Consider the following 16,733-nt stretch of genomic DNA (forward strand, 5'->3'; position numbering starts at 1 on the left):
ACAGACACATAGACCAGTGGAACAGAATAGAGAGCCCAGAAATCGACCCTCAACTCTATGGTCAACTAATCTTCGACAAAGCAGGAAAGAATGTCCAATGGAAAAAAGACAGCCTCTTCAATAAATGGTGCTGGGAAAATTGGACAGCCACATGCAGAAAAATGAAATTGGACCACTTCCTTACACCACACACGAAAATAGACTCCAAATGGATGAAGGACCTCAATGTGAGAAAGGAATCCATCAAAATCCTTGAGGAGAACGCAGGCAGCAACCTCTTCGACCTCAGCCGCAGCAACATCTTCCTAGGAACAACGGCAAAGGCAAGGGAAGCAAGGGCGAAAATGAACTATTGGGATTTCATCAAGATCAAAAGCTTTTGCACAGCAAAGGAAACAGTTAACAAAACCAAAAGACAGCTGACAGAATGGGAGAAGATATTTGCAAACGACATATCAGATAAAGGGCTAGTATCCAAAATCTATAAGGAACTTAGCAAACTCAACACCCAAAGAACAAACAATCCAATCAAGAAATGGGCAGAGGACATGAACAGACATTTCTGCAAAGAAGACATCCAGATGGCCAACAGACACATGAAAAAGTGCTCCACATCACTCGGCATCAGGGAAATACAAATCAAAACCACAATGAGATATCACCTCACACCAGTCAGAATGGCTAAAATTAACAAGTCAGGAAATGACAGATGCTGGAGAGGATGTGGAGAAAGGGGAACCCTCCTCCACTGTTGGTGGGAATGCAAGCTGGTCCAACCACTCTGGAAAACAGCATGGAGGTTCCTCAAAATGTTGAAAATAGAACTACCCTATGACCCAGCAATTGCACTACTGGGTATTTACCCTAAAGATACAAACATAGTGATCCGAAGGGGCACGTGTACCCGAATGTTTATAGCAGCAATGTCTACAATAGCCAGACTATGGAAAGAACCTAGATGTCCATCAACAGATGAATGGATAAAGAAGAGGTGGTATATATACACAATGGAATACTATGCAGCCATCAAAAGAAATGAAATCTTGCCATTTGCGACGACGTGGATGGAACTAGAGCGTATCATGCTTAGTGAAATAAGTCAATCGGAGAAAGACAACTATCATATGATCTCCCTGATATGAGGACATGGAGAAGCAACATGGGGGGGTAGGGGGATAGGAGAAGAATAAATGAAACAAGATGGGATTGGGAGGGAGACAAACCATAAATGACTCTTAATCTCACAAAACAAACTGGGGGTTGCTGGGGGGAGGTGGGATTGGGAGAGGGGGAGCGGGCTATGGACATTGGGGAGGGGAGGCGAACCATAAGAGACTATGGACTCTGAAAAACAACCTGAGGGTTTTGAGGGGTCAGGGGTGGGAGGTTGGGGGAACAGGTGGTGGGTGATGGGGAGGGCACGTTTTGCATGGAGCACTGGGTGTTGTGCAAAAAGAATGAATACTGTTACGCTGAAAAAATAAATAAAAAAATAAAATGTACTATTATTACTTTTTTTTTCTTAAAAAAAGTAAATCTTTCCTTAAAATCTTTTCTTAAAACTTATTATTATTACTGTTTTTAAAAATCTGCATGGGTAGCCTCTTAAACTAAAATAGTTTTAATATTTTTCCTAAAGAAGTTGAGGTGAAAAGCACATATATATTCTCAAAAGCCAAAGAATCAAATCAATTTATGAGTTTAGAAGAGATGGTATTAAAATATTTTCAATGGATGGCCAGTCATGCTTCAGGCTCTGAGAATTACATAAAGGATTACTAGAGGTAGCGATGATTCATGGGTGTGACTGGAAGCCCACCCGGAGGAGCAGGTGGACAGCGTGTGCTGCTCAGGAGAGCCTGCTTCCAGCTTGGCTAATGCGAGGACTATGCTTTCTTTATCTTTGTAATAGTGTCTGACAGTTTATGCCCTAAGTAAATATTTGTTGAATGGAATTGAATTGAATTTGAAAAAGGAATACATGATTTCAATCATGGTTGACGGCAACAGTCAGAGACAGGCCGGGAAAACAGAAATCACGCTGGGATCTCTAAGCAGGAAACCGGGCACCAAAGTGTTGAAGGGCTTAAAGGGAAAATGGGATCCCATGGTGAATCTGGACAGAGAGCAGCTCCAGGAGGCAGCTAGCTCTAACAGGGCTTGTGGAACAATGGGGAAGTGGCTGGGGTTAGTAGAACCTGGAGCTTTGATGAGGGACCACACAAAGCTTGGTGACACTGGTTCTCCCTAACCCCTGTGACCCTGGAGAGTTTAAATAACACACTCATAAACTAAATTATTTAAACGCCTCCCAGTCCCAAGTCTGAGTATGTGCTTATTCTTCCTATTTTGTCATCGTTATCATCGTTATCATTATTATCATGAAGACCACCAGTACAATGTGCAGAGCCTGGTGGGTAGTAAAATCCCACTCAATATTCGTATTTTTAACCTCCCTGGAATGATGTAAGGAACGTGAAAATATACCGTCAAACAATGTAGACACTGACTACTGGTACCCTGTGACAAATCTCCATCACTTTTATTTAGGATGATGGCTCATGTCACAAAATAATTTAAAATTGAATGCTCATTTTAATCCTTAGTCATTAGATTTTGTCATTTGAACTCTTCTAATGTGGAGAATATGTAAATATGATCCCCAGAACATAAAATGCAAGACTGAACCTCTGGCGAATATAAATATTCCTCTACTGCTTATGTACTCTTCAGCATATTCACTGGTGCACGCTGTTTCTGCTTTTTACAAGGACAATCAATCTTAGGTTTTTCAATGTGTCTATTTCTCACGTTACGGACTTCTGCAGCAGTAAACTCACACTTTATATCGATATAAAATTCACTTACACTGTAAACAAGGGGCTGTTGAGAAGAAGATCATATGAACAGGTATCTGTCTTCTCAGCACAGATGGTGTTTTCATGTTGTTCTGTAAGCTCTTGTCGGCACAACAGTTGCATTTTTAGTTACGGTGTAGATAGACCTGCTCACTTCATCAGTGCACAATGACACTTTTTGCTATTCTTCAATTAAATGACTAAAAATACACTGCTATAGTCTAACTGCTATGAGGTAAAACCCAGAATTTATCAATGGTAATGCAGCAACATATTTCCATGGATGGACACCATATAGCAAAACCATTTCTAAGTTGTCAACCGATAACAAACCTAGACTAAAACAAAACAAAACAAACAAACAAACAAAAAAAACAGAACAAAACACCAAATGAAACAAATCCTAAAACTAGTTCTGACATAAATTCAGTGATTATAGACACACTTTGAAACTTTCCCTTTCTGTTCTTCACTCATCAATAGGCCTCTTTCCCACGCAGTTTCATTTTTTAAAACTAATCATCTAGAAAGCTCAGATTTTTAAAATTTTTAATAGGAAGGTTTAAATAGTAAGATGCTTTCTATTTAAGTGAATAGTCATTAAAATTCACTTTAACAGTTTAAAAAAGTAATGGAGCTAACCCATAAATTCTTTTATATTTGTCATATAGTTCTTTAATAAGTATTTTAAATATATTAATTATATTTTAATTCTCAAAAGAAACTTAGTAGGCAGATACTAAAATTAACTTTATTTCACATATTTAGAATCAAGGGCTGCACCCAACAGTCCTATAACTGTCCACTAACTCAGTGATTTGCTGGAAGGAATCACCCAGCCCAGCATAAATTTATAATCATGGCTAAGATTTATTACAACAAAGAATACAGTGCAGGAAAGGCAGGGCAAAGATATACATAGGCTGAGGCTGTGGGGATTACATAGGCACATCTTTTTCTCCAGCTACAATCTACAGTGCAATGTGTGAGGTGTCTTCTCTAAGAAACCCCACTTGAGTCTTGGAGTCAAAGCCCAGCTCTGGTGTAAACTTCCAAACCAGTAGATGAACATACTGAATCTTCATGTTTTGCTTTAAACATGCTAATGACCTGACTCATCTTGACCCAGGGCTGTGGGCATGTAGAAAAACACATCATTACCAAGTAATTATGAGAACATTCCAGTAGCTTCGTTTGCAGTGTTTGAGCAAGGGCCATCAAAGGGCAACAGAGATGAGCAAGAACAGAGAGTGAAACTGACCTATTATGTTAACTATTTCCTCTCAAGGGCACACAATGACTGAGTAACTTACCTAAGGTTACACGGCTAGTAAATGTTAGAGCCAAATTCCAAATTTAAATAACATGTTTTTGGAGTTTATACTCTTAATCATTATATAATCTCTAATATCACACGCAGTAAATGAGAGAGTATGTGTCTGGGGGATGTTCAGTAGTTTAATGATGTCATCAAAGACCCAGGCAGCTTCCCTTTTTCTGTTCTCACTGCTCCAGTGACTCTTTTGCCATGGTCACTAGAGGGCTATAGCTGCTCCAACATCATGTCCTTACTCAGTAACATCCAAAAGCAGGAAAGGAAGGGTAGTACCATCCTGTGCATCTGGCCCTCTTATTATACCAAAACAAAACAAGACAAAACAAAACAAAAAAAAAAGAAAAGAAAAAGAAAAAAAAAGTTTACCCAAAAAACACACCATCATGTTTTCCCTTTGTTTATTGATTTATTTATTTTTAAGATTTTATTTATTTGACAGAAAGAGAGTAGGCAGAGAGGCAGGCAGAGAGGGGAGGAAGCAGGCTCCCTGCCAAGCAGAGAGCCGGATGTGGGGCTCAATCCCAGAACACCCTGGCATCATGACCTGAGCCGAAGGCAGAGGCTTTAACCCACTAAGCCACCCAGGCGCCCCTAGGCTTCCTCTTTAAAATCTGGATTATTTTTATCACTTATAACAAAGTATGTTATTACAATGACTGGTTCATAGTAACCACAATTTACCCTGGGACTGTGCTCACCTTTTGTGAGCATTTCCACAGGGTATCTGAATCATACCATGGTTCTGAGGGTAAAGAAGTTGGTTTTGGAAACTGAGGATTGGAAATTGGAGGGGGGTAGGGAGGAGGATAATTCATGTTGGAACCACTGTGACTGCATCAACCCTTATCTGATTAAAACCTCATAGAATCAAACGTAGTTCTGAATCTTCAGGTACTTTAAGTAATCAAACTTGATTTGATGCCAGGCAGTCAGTATCGAATCACATGGAAAAGATGTTTAAAATAATTCCTCACAGAAACTGAAATTACTAACTTAATCTTCCACTGATCTTTTCCTTAATTTCACATCTTTCTGACCTTACCCTTAACAAAAACATCATGTTCGTTCCCATTTCTGTGTCTTTGTACAAACTATTTTGCCTCCCTGAGATGGAGAATATCTTAGGAAAATATGAAAGTTTGGTGTTAATAATAGATACATTGGCCAATTATAGTGAATCTCTTTATGTTTACCCATATCAACACAAATCCTTGAATGTGCCATCTACATGTCACTTTCTATTACGTTATATAAATCTGTCCATTTTATCATTCCTTGTTATGTGATGATTTGTCTTTTTCTTTACTATGCTCTAAATCTATTTTTGGTGAGACCCTGACTAAATGGAAAAATTTCTAAGTATCCAAAGAAATGATAATATTCCATGAAAATGGAACTAAAATAGTTCAGTGACATGTTTCCAACATTTTCAACACTAAGGGACCCTTTTATTATGCTTTCCTTTCCATCTACGTGATTAAATCCATGTGTTGAGAATGTTTTAAATCTATTAGTTCAACTTTATTTACACAGATTATAATTAGCCTCAAGAAAAGGTAATACAACCAAATATATTCTATTATTTATCTGCTGTTTGCTTATATTGTGGGTAGTTTGAAAGCCAGAGTTCTCAGGTGTAGAGCCTGTCTTTGCTTCTTAGGGCCCTTTCACTTAGTGTATCTGGCATTGGGCAGATAACAGCATTTATGGAGATTTTAATTACCATGTATATGAAACATGGATGAAAATAATTTTTCCACCAAAAAGATCAGGAAACAAGATGATTATTTTGACTGTGACTATTGATCTATTTAACTCAAATACCATTTTGAAGCACCTTATTTAAGTACTGATCTGTTGGAATTCATTCTAGTTGAATCTTCTTGTTGAGTTTTCAATCCATATCTTAAAAAAAAAATGTTTTTTTCTGGTACCTATATATAACGTAAGAATCTATTTGTGATGAGTTGAATTGTGCCCCTGCATGCAAATTTGCATGTTGAAGCCCTAACGTCCAGTATCTCCGAATATGACTGTATTCAGAGATAGGACCTTTAAAGAGATAAAGGCATTAGGATACCCTTAATCCAATTTGATTGGTGTTTTTATTCAAAGAAGAAATGAGGACACACAGAAAGGCACCAGAGAAAAGCTATGTGAGGACACAGTGAGAATGTGGTCATCTGCAAGTCAAGGACAGAGGCCTAATAAGAAACCAAAACTGCTGGCACCTTAATCTGGGATCTCTAGCCTCCAGAACTGTGAGAAAATAAATTTCTGCGGTTTAAGTCACCAAGTCAGTAATATTTTGTTATCCCAGCCTTAGCAAATCAGTATAATCACCATATCCCAGATTATATTTGAAAATTATCCCTGCCTATTCTCAGTCCCCTCATTAAAATGGAAAGTCAGATTAATGAGGTTTATCAGCTTTATTCAAAACCAATAATCTGTTTATCTCAATCCATCTGCATCACATATAACCAGAATCAATACAGGTATTTTGGCATGAGATTTGTATTTGTCACTAAAATATTCATTAAGAGTAAAAAAACAAAAAATAACAAACTAAGTTGATAGTATATTTTTGTATTTTTGCAGATAAGCATTTAGCTTAGAAACATAAATTCTCAAGAGCAATACCAAATGATTATTAAAAATTCAAAGGATTTATGAAAAAATATGCTGTTTTACAGCACTTCTTTATTACCTCACTTTATGATGTTACCAAAAATAACTGTTTTATCTACAGCCATTTTCAACTTGCTGTATTTTGTTACTGTATAAATAAATTGTTGCCAGGATATCTTTATAGTATCTTGGGAAAATGCGAAAGTTACGTGTCAACAGTTTATACACTGACCAATTATAATAAATCCCATTATATTACTTATTTAAGTATTTCATTATAACCCAGCTCCTGTATTAACTAAACAGAGAAGTGACTTTAAATGAGCTTTGTAGTGTCAAAATTTTAAGATACTTATTATTCCATTGCAATTAATAATTGATATGACTTAAAGGAAAAAAAAAACTCACCATTTTCTCAGTAGAGGAACAAGTCTGTAAAGAAGACAAAATAATTGGACTTTCACAAGGCACCAAAATATCCCTGAGGACTCCACATGTCTGACTTCCATTTGATTTCTTCAATTGCCTTTCTCCTTAAGGATCTTCAACAAAGTCAGTTGCAAACATTGCCAGTTCAGGGTCACTCAGTTCATATTTCTAAATAAGAAACAGTTTCAACAAATCAAACTTTATAGCATGTTAAAACAGAAGAGAGGAAAACAAAAACAAAACAAAGACATTTTCCTATGATATTTAATATATGACCTTAGACAATACACTCTTTTTTTTTTTTTTTTGACAATACACTCTTGATGAATAGGGAGGTCATTACCAAAACAAGGCAACATATAAAATTTAGAATTTATTATATCATTTTGATATTTAAGCCACTACTTATTTTATTAGTTTGCTAGTGCCAGCTTAACAAAGTCCCACAAACTGAGCAGCTTAAACACAGAAATATTTTGTCCCACAGTTCCATAGGCCAGAAGTCCAAGACCAACGTGGCAGTTGGGTTTGTTCCTTTAGAGGAGTGTGGAAAAACCAGTCTCAGTCTCTCCTTGGCCTGTAAATGATTGTCTTCTCTGTATGTCTTCTCACATTTCCTCCCTACATTCATATTGCTCTGTCCACATTTCCCTTTTTTATAAGAACATCAGTCATATTAGATTAGGGCCTTCCCTAATAACTTAATAACTTAATGTCCAAATAAATTCACATGCAGAGACACAAGGGTTTAGAACTTCAAACATATAAATTTAGGGGACAAATTTAGGGGAGGGGACAAATTCAACCTACAACACTTACTATGACGCATTACAGATCCACTTTGGAAATTATGAATTGAGATCTTTTCATACGTTCAGCTGCATTCTAAGAAGTTGAAAATTACTAGATGAGAAACATCTAATTTCAAGGAGATCACAAAATAATTTTAGGAAAGAAAAGCCCTTAGAACATCATTTAATAAGAGATAGTAGATAAAGATATGTACATGATGAAAGTGATATAGACATTTGGACTCATCTGCACATATTAACTCCCTTAAGCATGAATAGTTGGCAAATCGAAAGTCTGTTTGGTGATTCTTAATCTCTTCTTTTCAATCATTTTCTACAAGTCCTTTCTTTCCATATGCAATATAATTTATATTATCTAATTGCTTGTACATTGTTTTAATCTAGGTTTCAAGTTTATCTGCCCTGTTTTCTGTCTTGCCATTTATTCATTCATACAGGCATTTGCACTGATTGAATGTTCACTATGTTCTAGCTGTTGTGCTGGACCAGGGAAAGCATTGATGAATAACTTAGCACACATTATTCTTTTATTTTTTAAAAATATTTTATTTATTTGTCAGAGAGAGAAAGAGAGAACACAAGCTGGGGAGCAGCAGACTCCCTGCTGAGCAAGGAGTCTGATGCAGGACTCGATCCGAGGATTCTGGGATCATGACCTGAGCCAAAGGCAGATGCTTAACCAACTGAGCCACCCTGGCACTCAACACTCCCTATTCTCAAGATGTCCAAGTCTAATGGATGAGAAAGAGAAGCAGACTAATGACGATATTTGGCTTAAGCATAGGCTCAGAAAGCAGATAAACAACTCTTGCTTGAGGCCTTTAAGAAAGGTTTCACTTAAACTAAATCTAAAAGGAGAATGGAGATTTCATTTGGCAAAGAGCATGAATGTGAGAAGGAAGCATGTGTGGGGTCTGGTGGGGGGGGTATAGTGGGGATTAGAATTGGGGAATAGACAGAGAAATAGGATATATTCAAGTTGGAGATAATGGTATGCAAAAATGTTTACCTGGGTATGTCCAAGGAACAGAAGGGAATTTGGCCTGGAAGGAGACTAGGACGCACATGGGAAAATGTGAATGATGGGGCTGTAGAGGAAGAGTAGAGTCAGAGCTTTATAGTTCTTTGAGTTCTTTGGCTCCACACCCAGGGCAGAGCCCAATGCAGGTTCTTTGGTTCCAAATCTTAGCTTTACCCAATTGCAAAAGATATGGCCTACAAATCATGTTTCCTATCAAAGCTTTTTTTAGTTCTTTTTAGATTCCTAGAGGATTAAAAAATACATGAAACAAGAGAGATTAAACATTTTTTCCCCCTCAGGGCACCTGGCTGGCTTAGTCAGTAGAGCATGTGAATTTTGATCTCAGGGTTGTGAGTTCGAGTCCCATGTTGGGTGGAGATTGCTTAAAAATATAATCTTTAAATATATATATATTTTTTTTCTCAAAGTTTCTCATTTTCTTTTTGATTTATCTTGGGACTTTAATGAATCTACTAATTATAACTGGCATCCTGTGTGTGTATATATATGTACACACACACACACACACACACACATATATATAATATACACATATATATATATGAATATAAATTTTTAATTTTTTTAAGTAAGCTCTACACCCAGTGTGGGGCTTGAACTTACAACCCCAAGGTCAAGAGCCATGTGCCTTACTGATTAAGCCAGCCAGGTGTCCCCAAACCTACATATTTTACATTTATGTAAAATGATAATTTAAATGCAACACAAAAGAGTTGTAAAATCATATTTAAAAGACAAATCAAAATTTATATTATAACTTTTTTACTCTAATATTAGTCACCTGGGGTATACTGGATAACTGGGTTTTTTCCTAGATTTCCAAATATCTAATCCTAATTTTTTTTTTTGATGGAACATGTGCCCAGTCTGTTTGACTTAGAGTATTCAACTGTAATCATCAGTAGTCTTGAAAAATATCCTCTAAAAGGTCCAAATTAAGTAATACAAATTTATTCAGCAAATATTTATTGGGCAAATTTTATGTAGCAGTGTTACCAGACACTGAGGATACAGACTTTATTATATAACAGTGCTGTCTTTGAGGAACAGTCTATAATCTGCTAGGGAAGATAGGCACATAAATATATTATTGTAAAACAGTGAATTAAGTACTTAAAGAACCTGTTCAATCATACTATTTATAAATTAGTTTCTCTTACTTTATCCCTACCTTATAGCCTTCATTCTGTCAGTCCTTTATATTCATTCTTTTTAAAATTTTTTTTGGTTTCTCCCCAATAACATAGCTTTGGGGAGAATTGCAGTATACTTAAAAATGGAGAGCATCATCTCTGCATAATGAAAATGGAATAAAAACATGCTGGAAAGCGGTTCCTGGGTTAAATTGGCTAAAGAATGACTCTTTTTTTTTAAAGATTTTATTTATTTATTTGACAGACAGAGATCACAAGTAGGCAGAGAGGCAGCCGCAGAGAGGGAGGGGGAGGAAGGCTCCCTGCTGAACAGGGAGCCAGATGGATGCGGACCGTGGATGCAGGCATGATTCCAGGACCCTGAGATCATGACCTGAGCCGAAGGTAGAGGCTTAACCCACAGAGTCACCCAGGCACCCCAAGGAATGACTCTTCATCTCAGCTCAGGTCTTCATCTCAGGGTCATGAGTTTGATCCCTGTGTTGGGCTCTGCACTGTGCATGGAGCCTACTTAAAAAAAAAAAAAAAAAAAAAAAAAACAAAAAACAAAAAAAAAACAACAACGAAAAAAAGTCAATTACAGCAAATAATTCTTTAGTGTATGTTAGAAACATCCTCCATCAGTATATGTGCACTTATTTGGATAACACCTCTCCCTCAGTGACCATTGGCTCTAATGTGTTAAGGATGTGCAGGCTCTAAGAATCAAACACTTCTGTGATAGAGATGGCTGCTGTAGTCCTGGTTCACAGGACCTCTTTTTTTTTTTTTTTAACCCAACGTGGAGCTTGAACTCACAACTCCCAAGATCAAGAGTTGCCTATTCCACTGACTGAGCGCCAGCCAGGCACCCCTACCTAACTCCTTTCCATCCCTATTCACGCACCAACATTGGCAAAACATTGAGTTCTTCTCCAACTTCCAAAGAAATAAAATCATACCAAAGTTAGCCACTAAATTTTTGGTCATTGTTCAAAAAATCTACATAAAACAACAACAACAACAACAACAATAGTGAACAGGATGCACCTCTGGGTAAATCCTCATTAAGCATCTTTGTTCTTTTTCTTCTTCAAGTTCCTCCAGCTACATGTTTGTTCTCTCCAACACCCCTCCCTATGCAAAGATTCAGTTCCTTCTTCTCTCTCCTCCCTTTTTTTTTAGTCTTTCCCCAGAACATTATTAAGAAACAGAACAAAGCAAAAAAGAGTACATTAATGTAGTAAAAATGCAAATGGTAGAAAAGATTCCATTTCATTGATGTCTCTCTCATAGTCCACAGAAAAGTAATTCACCATATACCCCATTTCCTGGAGAGTAATCATTATGAACACATTATATATCAATTTTGAATTGGCCAAATATGAATAAAAATTTATACAAACACGTAATGCATTAAAACATACATAGCAACTTCAAGTATACATTTTTCTGCACTCTTATAATAATTCTAAAACTAGACACACACCTAGGAGTTCTTTCTATATTAAATTACATAATTAACTTACTCATTTTAATAGTTTTTTGGTATTTCACTGTGTAGCTACAACGCTATTTTTTAAATTAACCCCCTTTTGATGAATAATTAGAACATTTAATCACTTACTGCTTACTTGAGTGCTAGATTCTTTTTTGGTTTATATACAGAAAAAACAAACAAACACTCACAAATCACTTTTTTCAATGAAGTCAATCTCCTTCTAAAATCAACTATAGTATTTATTTACTATGTTATTTTATTCCATATTTTAAAAAGCGTCTTTAATTTTGATGGAGGGGGGCTAGGAAGAAATACATTTTTCTGAATCAAAAAATCTAGAAACTTTAAACATATTGGTTTTCATCTGCATCAAAGTCAACTCACATTTATTACCAAGGGGCCAGAATTGATGTTTCAGATGTTGTTAGAATTTCTTGCCTTTCTAATGTCACTCTAAATAGATTTCAGCCCTTTCTTCCCAATAGTCATTCATCACTTAATTTGGATTCATAACCCACAAATTGGATTAAAAATATAATAAAGAAAATAAAAATAGATAATATATCTTTCATATATTTATACTTTTCACATAATAATACATACACAGAATATTAAATGTTATAGATGACACATCAAATATTTCAATGTTTGCATCAAATTTCAAACGCAAATGGAAATATATTCTTTGATACTATAATTGCTTCTATACCAACCAAAGCCAGTCCAGACTTAACAATGTATACTTACATCTGGCTTCCAAATTAAGAGAGTATTGGTTAACTAAAATTTGATCAAGGGAAAAGCTCCTGGATTACTGATAGACTTAAAGACATAAAATAGAACAGACTCATGAGATGGTGTTCTTTAAATTTCAGGAAAAAATAAAAAGATTAATGATGTATAAATGTTTTTTAGAATTTGAATATGGCCAGAACCCATGTTTTTGTATAAACTATTTTTTTCTATTTCCTATCTTTCTCAGAGTTTTCTTTTTTTTTTTTTTTAAGATTTTATTTATTTATCTGACAGAGAGAGATCACAAGTAGGCAGACAGGGAGGCAGAGAGAGAGGAGGAAGCAGGCTCCCCGCCAAGCAGAGCAGACAGCCGGATACAGGGCTCAAGCCCAGGACCTGAGATCATGACCTGAGCTGAATGAAGGCAGAGGCTTTAACCCACTGAGCCACCCAGGTGCCCCTCATAGTTTTCTTCTAAATTTAGTTAGGTGCCACTTGTCTTCCAGTGCTACCACTCTCTGCATACCTCTAAAGTAGGAGGCAATTAGTTTATTGTATTTTAATGACTGATGTTCATTTCGGTTCCCTGCTTTCATTAGACCATTCATGGTATGGACTGTATCATTCACATTTGTGTAATCTACATGGAATTTAATAAGTATTTAGGTACTAAATTAAGTAGAAAAAGTTAAAATTTGTTTTGTGTGCTCTAAGGAAGTTAAAGGGCATTGGATAGAAACAATAAGAAAAATTTTTTGGTTTATGAGAAGACAGCACTTGTAACAGTTGTAGCTAATAAGAGAAAAGACCACTTTGGAGGATGAGTTCCAAATTACTATAGATATCCCAGTAAGAATAAATATCTGTAAGTGGTAGAGAAGATTTATTCATCAGATGGAAATTTAAAATTGACACCTCCAATAATTCTTCTGTCTCAAAGGGACAGATCTCTATCTGTCAAAACTGTCTCTATCTCTCAAAACTGCTAAAGCCAATATATAACTATATAGTGCTTTCAAATGAATCACCTTATATTAATTGCACAAACAAGTTGCCAGTTAAATTGAAAGTGAATTCACTCTATTTTCTTGACAAGGCACCTGAGGCATTAGCTTTTTATATCACATATTGAAACCTGAAAAACTATTGGAGCTAGAATGGTTCTAGAAAGAACACTAGATTCAAAGAACAGTTCCCTTTCTGTTAGGCCAGTCATTCAGCTGAAAGAATATAGAGATGACTGCATTCATGAGTGGTAGGTCATTCAAAGTCCTTGTAACACAGGACAGATCTCTTGGCACTAAGATGAACATGCTGAGTCCTCACAGGGACAGATGGATTCAGTGACAGCAATACTGCATAGAGGCTTTTATTAATAGCCTTTATTTTTAGCCTAGCATATGCTATTCTTGTATAAATGTTTAATCGTTTTGGAAACTTACTAAGTATTTTATCTCTTATAATATCCTGTTGGAAAAAGTTCCAGTTTAATTATATATTACTCTATAAAAGATCACAATGGTATAGTGACCTCTGAGTGTCCCAGATGAAAGAGTGTTAGCTTGTATGTCAGCCTGAGTCTTCCTAATCCTATTATAGAGATCATGGCTTATGAGATAAGATGAGGCAGTAAAATGGAAATTCAATCTGTAAATTTATCAATGGAATGAGCATAAAATTAAATTACATGTAATGTATATGCACACACACACACATACTACTAAACCTCAGAATATCACTTTTAATAATGACATTGATGGCAATATGACATGGTACCTCTTCACAATTGTTTACAATACTCATGGCAGCCCATTATATAAAAACTCCTCATCATGGAGAATATGATAATTAAGAAACATAAATTAAAATAAAGTCTAAACAACTACAGGTAACCAATTATTTCAGACTTTGCATTTTATCTAAGCTTTTATTTATCCTCTTTGGAATGTCTCTTTGACTATTTTCCAAGCAAGTTAAACTGCAGAATGACCCAGATGTTATTTTTAAGTGTATCAATATTATCCAGTGAGCTACTTTCTAATTCTAGTTCAAGAAAATTAACTCTCTATTTTTAATAAGTCCCTTTGATCTTCTATATAATTTGGGGTTTGAAATAGATGATTCCAGTGCTTGTCATCTTTAAAAATTCTGTAAATATATGAATCTAAATATAATTGTTTCTATTTATATCCAGAAAAAAATTAAACATGATTAACATGCTGCTTATAACTTTCAAGATTCATGCAGATAAAGGTTTTATTATTTAAATTATAGATCATCCCAAAATGCTTTTAAATAAACTTTTATTAAAGAATCACTTATATGGATAATATGTGTACAAATTTTAATTATACAGCTTGGTGAATATTTACAAAGATTGAAAGAATATTCCCTACCTAACAATCCTCCAGATAAAGAAACAGAACATTACCACTGTCAGAGAAGCCTTCCTTGTGCCAAATTATAGTCATTTATCCTCATAATAATAGGTTGAAAATAAATTTCCCTTAAATAGATTTTAAAATATAGAAGAAGAAAGGACAACATGAAATTCTCTTGTATTAAATATTAAATATTAGGATAAATTAATAATCACAATTAAGAAAGTGAAATGTTGAGTGGGAGTTTGAATGGGAATAGTTTGTATTGTTGATGTTATGAAATCAGCTCAGTTGTGGTATTAGCATACCTTTATATCAGCAATATTTATGAAAACAAATACAATGTAAATAAATTAAATAAACCAAAAAGGAAGATAGAGAGGAAAAAACAATATTTGAAATATAATAAAAGTAAAAGCAAAACCATTGTAGTCCTGAGGACTTGACCATTGAATGGCTGTCTATTCTCCAGGGTCTTGAGATCAAGGAAAAATGACTGTACATCAAAGTTAAAAATAGGGAAAAGTTTTAGTCTGCTCAGACTGCTATAACAAAATACCAGAGACTAGGTGGCTTATAAATAAGAGAAATTTATTTCTTATAGTACTGGGAGGCTGGTTGTCCCAGATTAGCATACCAGCAAGGAAGGATGAGGGCCCACATTTGGGTTGCAGACTTCTTGCATGGGAGAAAGGATGAGGTAGCTCTCTGGGCTCTCTTTCATAAGAACACTAATCATTTATGAGGGTTCCATTCTCATGACCTCTCATGACCTAATCTTATCCTTTGGGCCATCCCAAAGGCCCCACCTCCTAAAACCATCACACTGGGGATTAGTACTTCAGTGGATGAATTTTAAGAGGATGAAAATAGTCAACCTATAGACAAAAACATATTGTACAGAACTTGAACAGCCCTGGCTAAGGTTATCACCACTTTAAGAATTTTACCAAATTATATGTGTTTATGTATGTATATATCACATTGTATGTGTACATATTTGGGGGAGACAAAGGAGTACTTAACAATGTATATGAAAGAGTTTACAAAGGCACGTTATATGTCCTTCATGTAATTACAGTGTTATAAGTTAATATAAACCAAGCAAAATTCTCATCATTTACTTTCCTACCATTTAGTTTACCCTCTCTAATGAGAAAATGTGCTGGGCCAGTCAAGTGATCCATTTTATTGTATTTCTCGTTATAAACTAAGATGTCTTTTCTGAATTTATATATGTATTTAATGATATTTTTAAGCCTTGTCACCATCAACATCAGAATATTAACAAAAATAACTTTTAAACCTTTAAAGGTGGTTGATATTACATGGTAAATGCCTTATTATACGAAAGCTGTTACTAACAACTTTCTAAAATTTCATCTGAAGTGTCTTACATTTACATTCAAATCTCTTTATAAACTGCGGAGTCAAAGAAAATGAGAAGGATGTCTTTGAAAACAGGAAAAACATTAGAGAAAGCCATGTAAAAATGAAGGCATATATCTAATACTATATCAATTATCTTTTTGGTACAAACGATGTTTGAGATTAAAATGAAGGTTAAGTAAGCAAAAGTATAAGAAAAAAGAGATTAGTGTCTTGTTGTCTAGGGCACATTATAAAAGGTGAGCTGCATCTAAGGTCAAAATATTGGTATGATACAATAGTGAGAGTAGAAATAATTTAATTGGACATTAGGAAGAAAAGAAGACATAGAGTTAAGGAACTACAAAATAGTTGCTGCATTCCATTGGGATTATCCACATTTCTTCAAAATTTGTAATCATTAATGCTTTAAGGTAATTGATAATTCAAGGTAATAAATGATAGTAAAAAAATCAGAGTCTTGGAAACATCTAACACCTGGAAAGA

The sequence above is a fragment of the Meles meles genome, chromosome 10 (assembly GCF_922984935.1).
Source record: "Meles meles chromosome 10, mMelMel3.1 paternal haplotype, whole genome shotgun sequence".
Classification (NCBI taxonomy): domain Eukaryota; kingdom Metazoa; phylum Chordata; class Mammalia; order Carnivora; family Mustelidae; genus Meles; species Meles meles.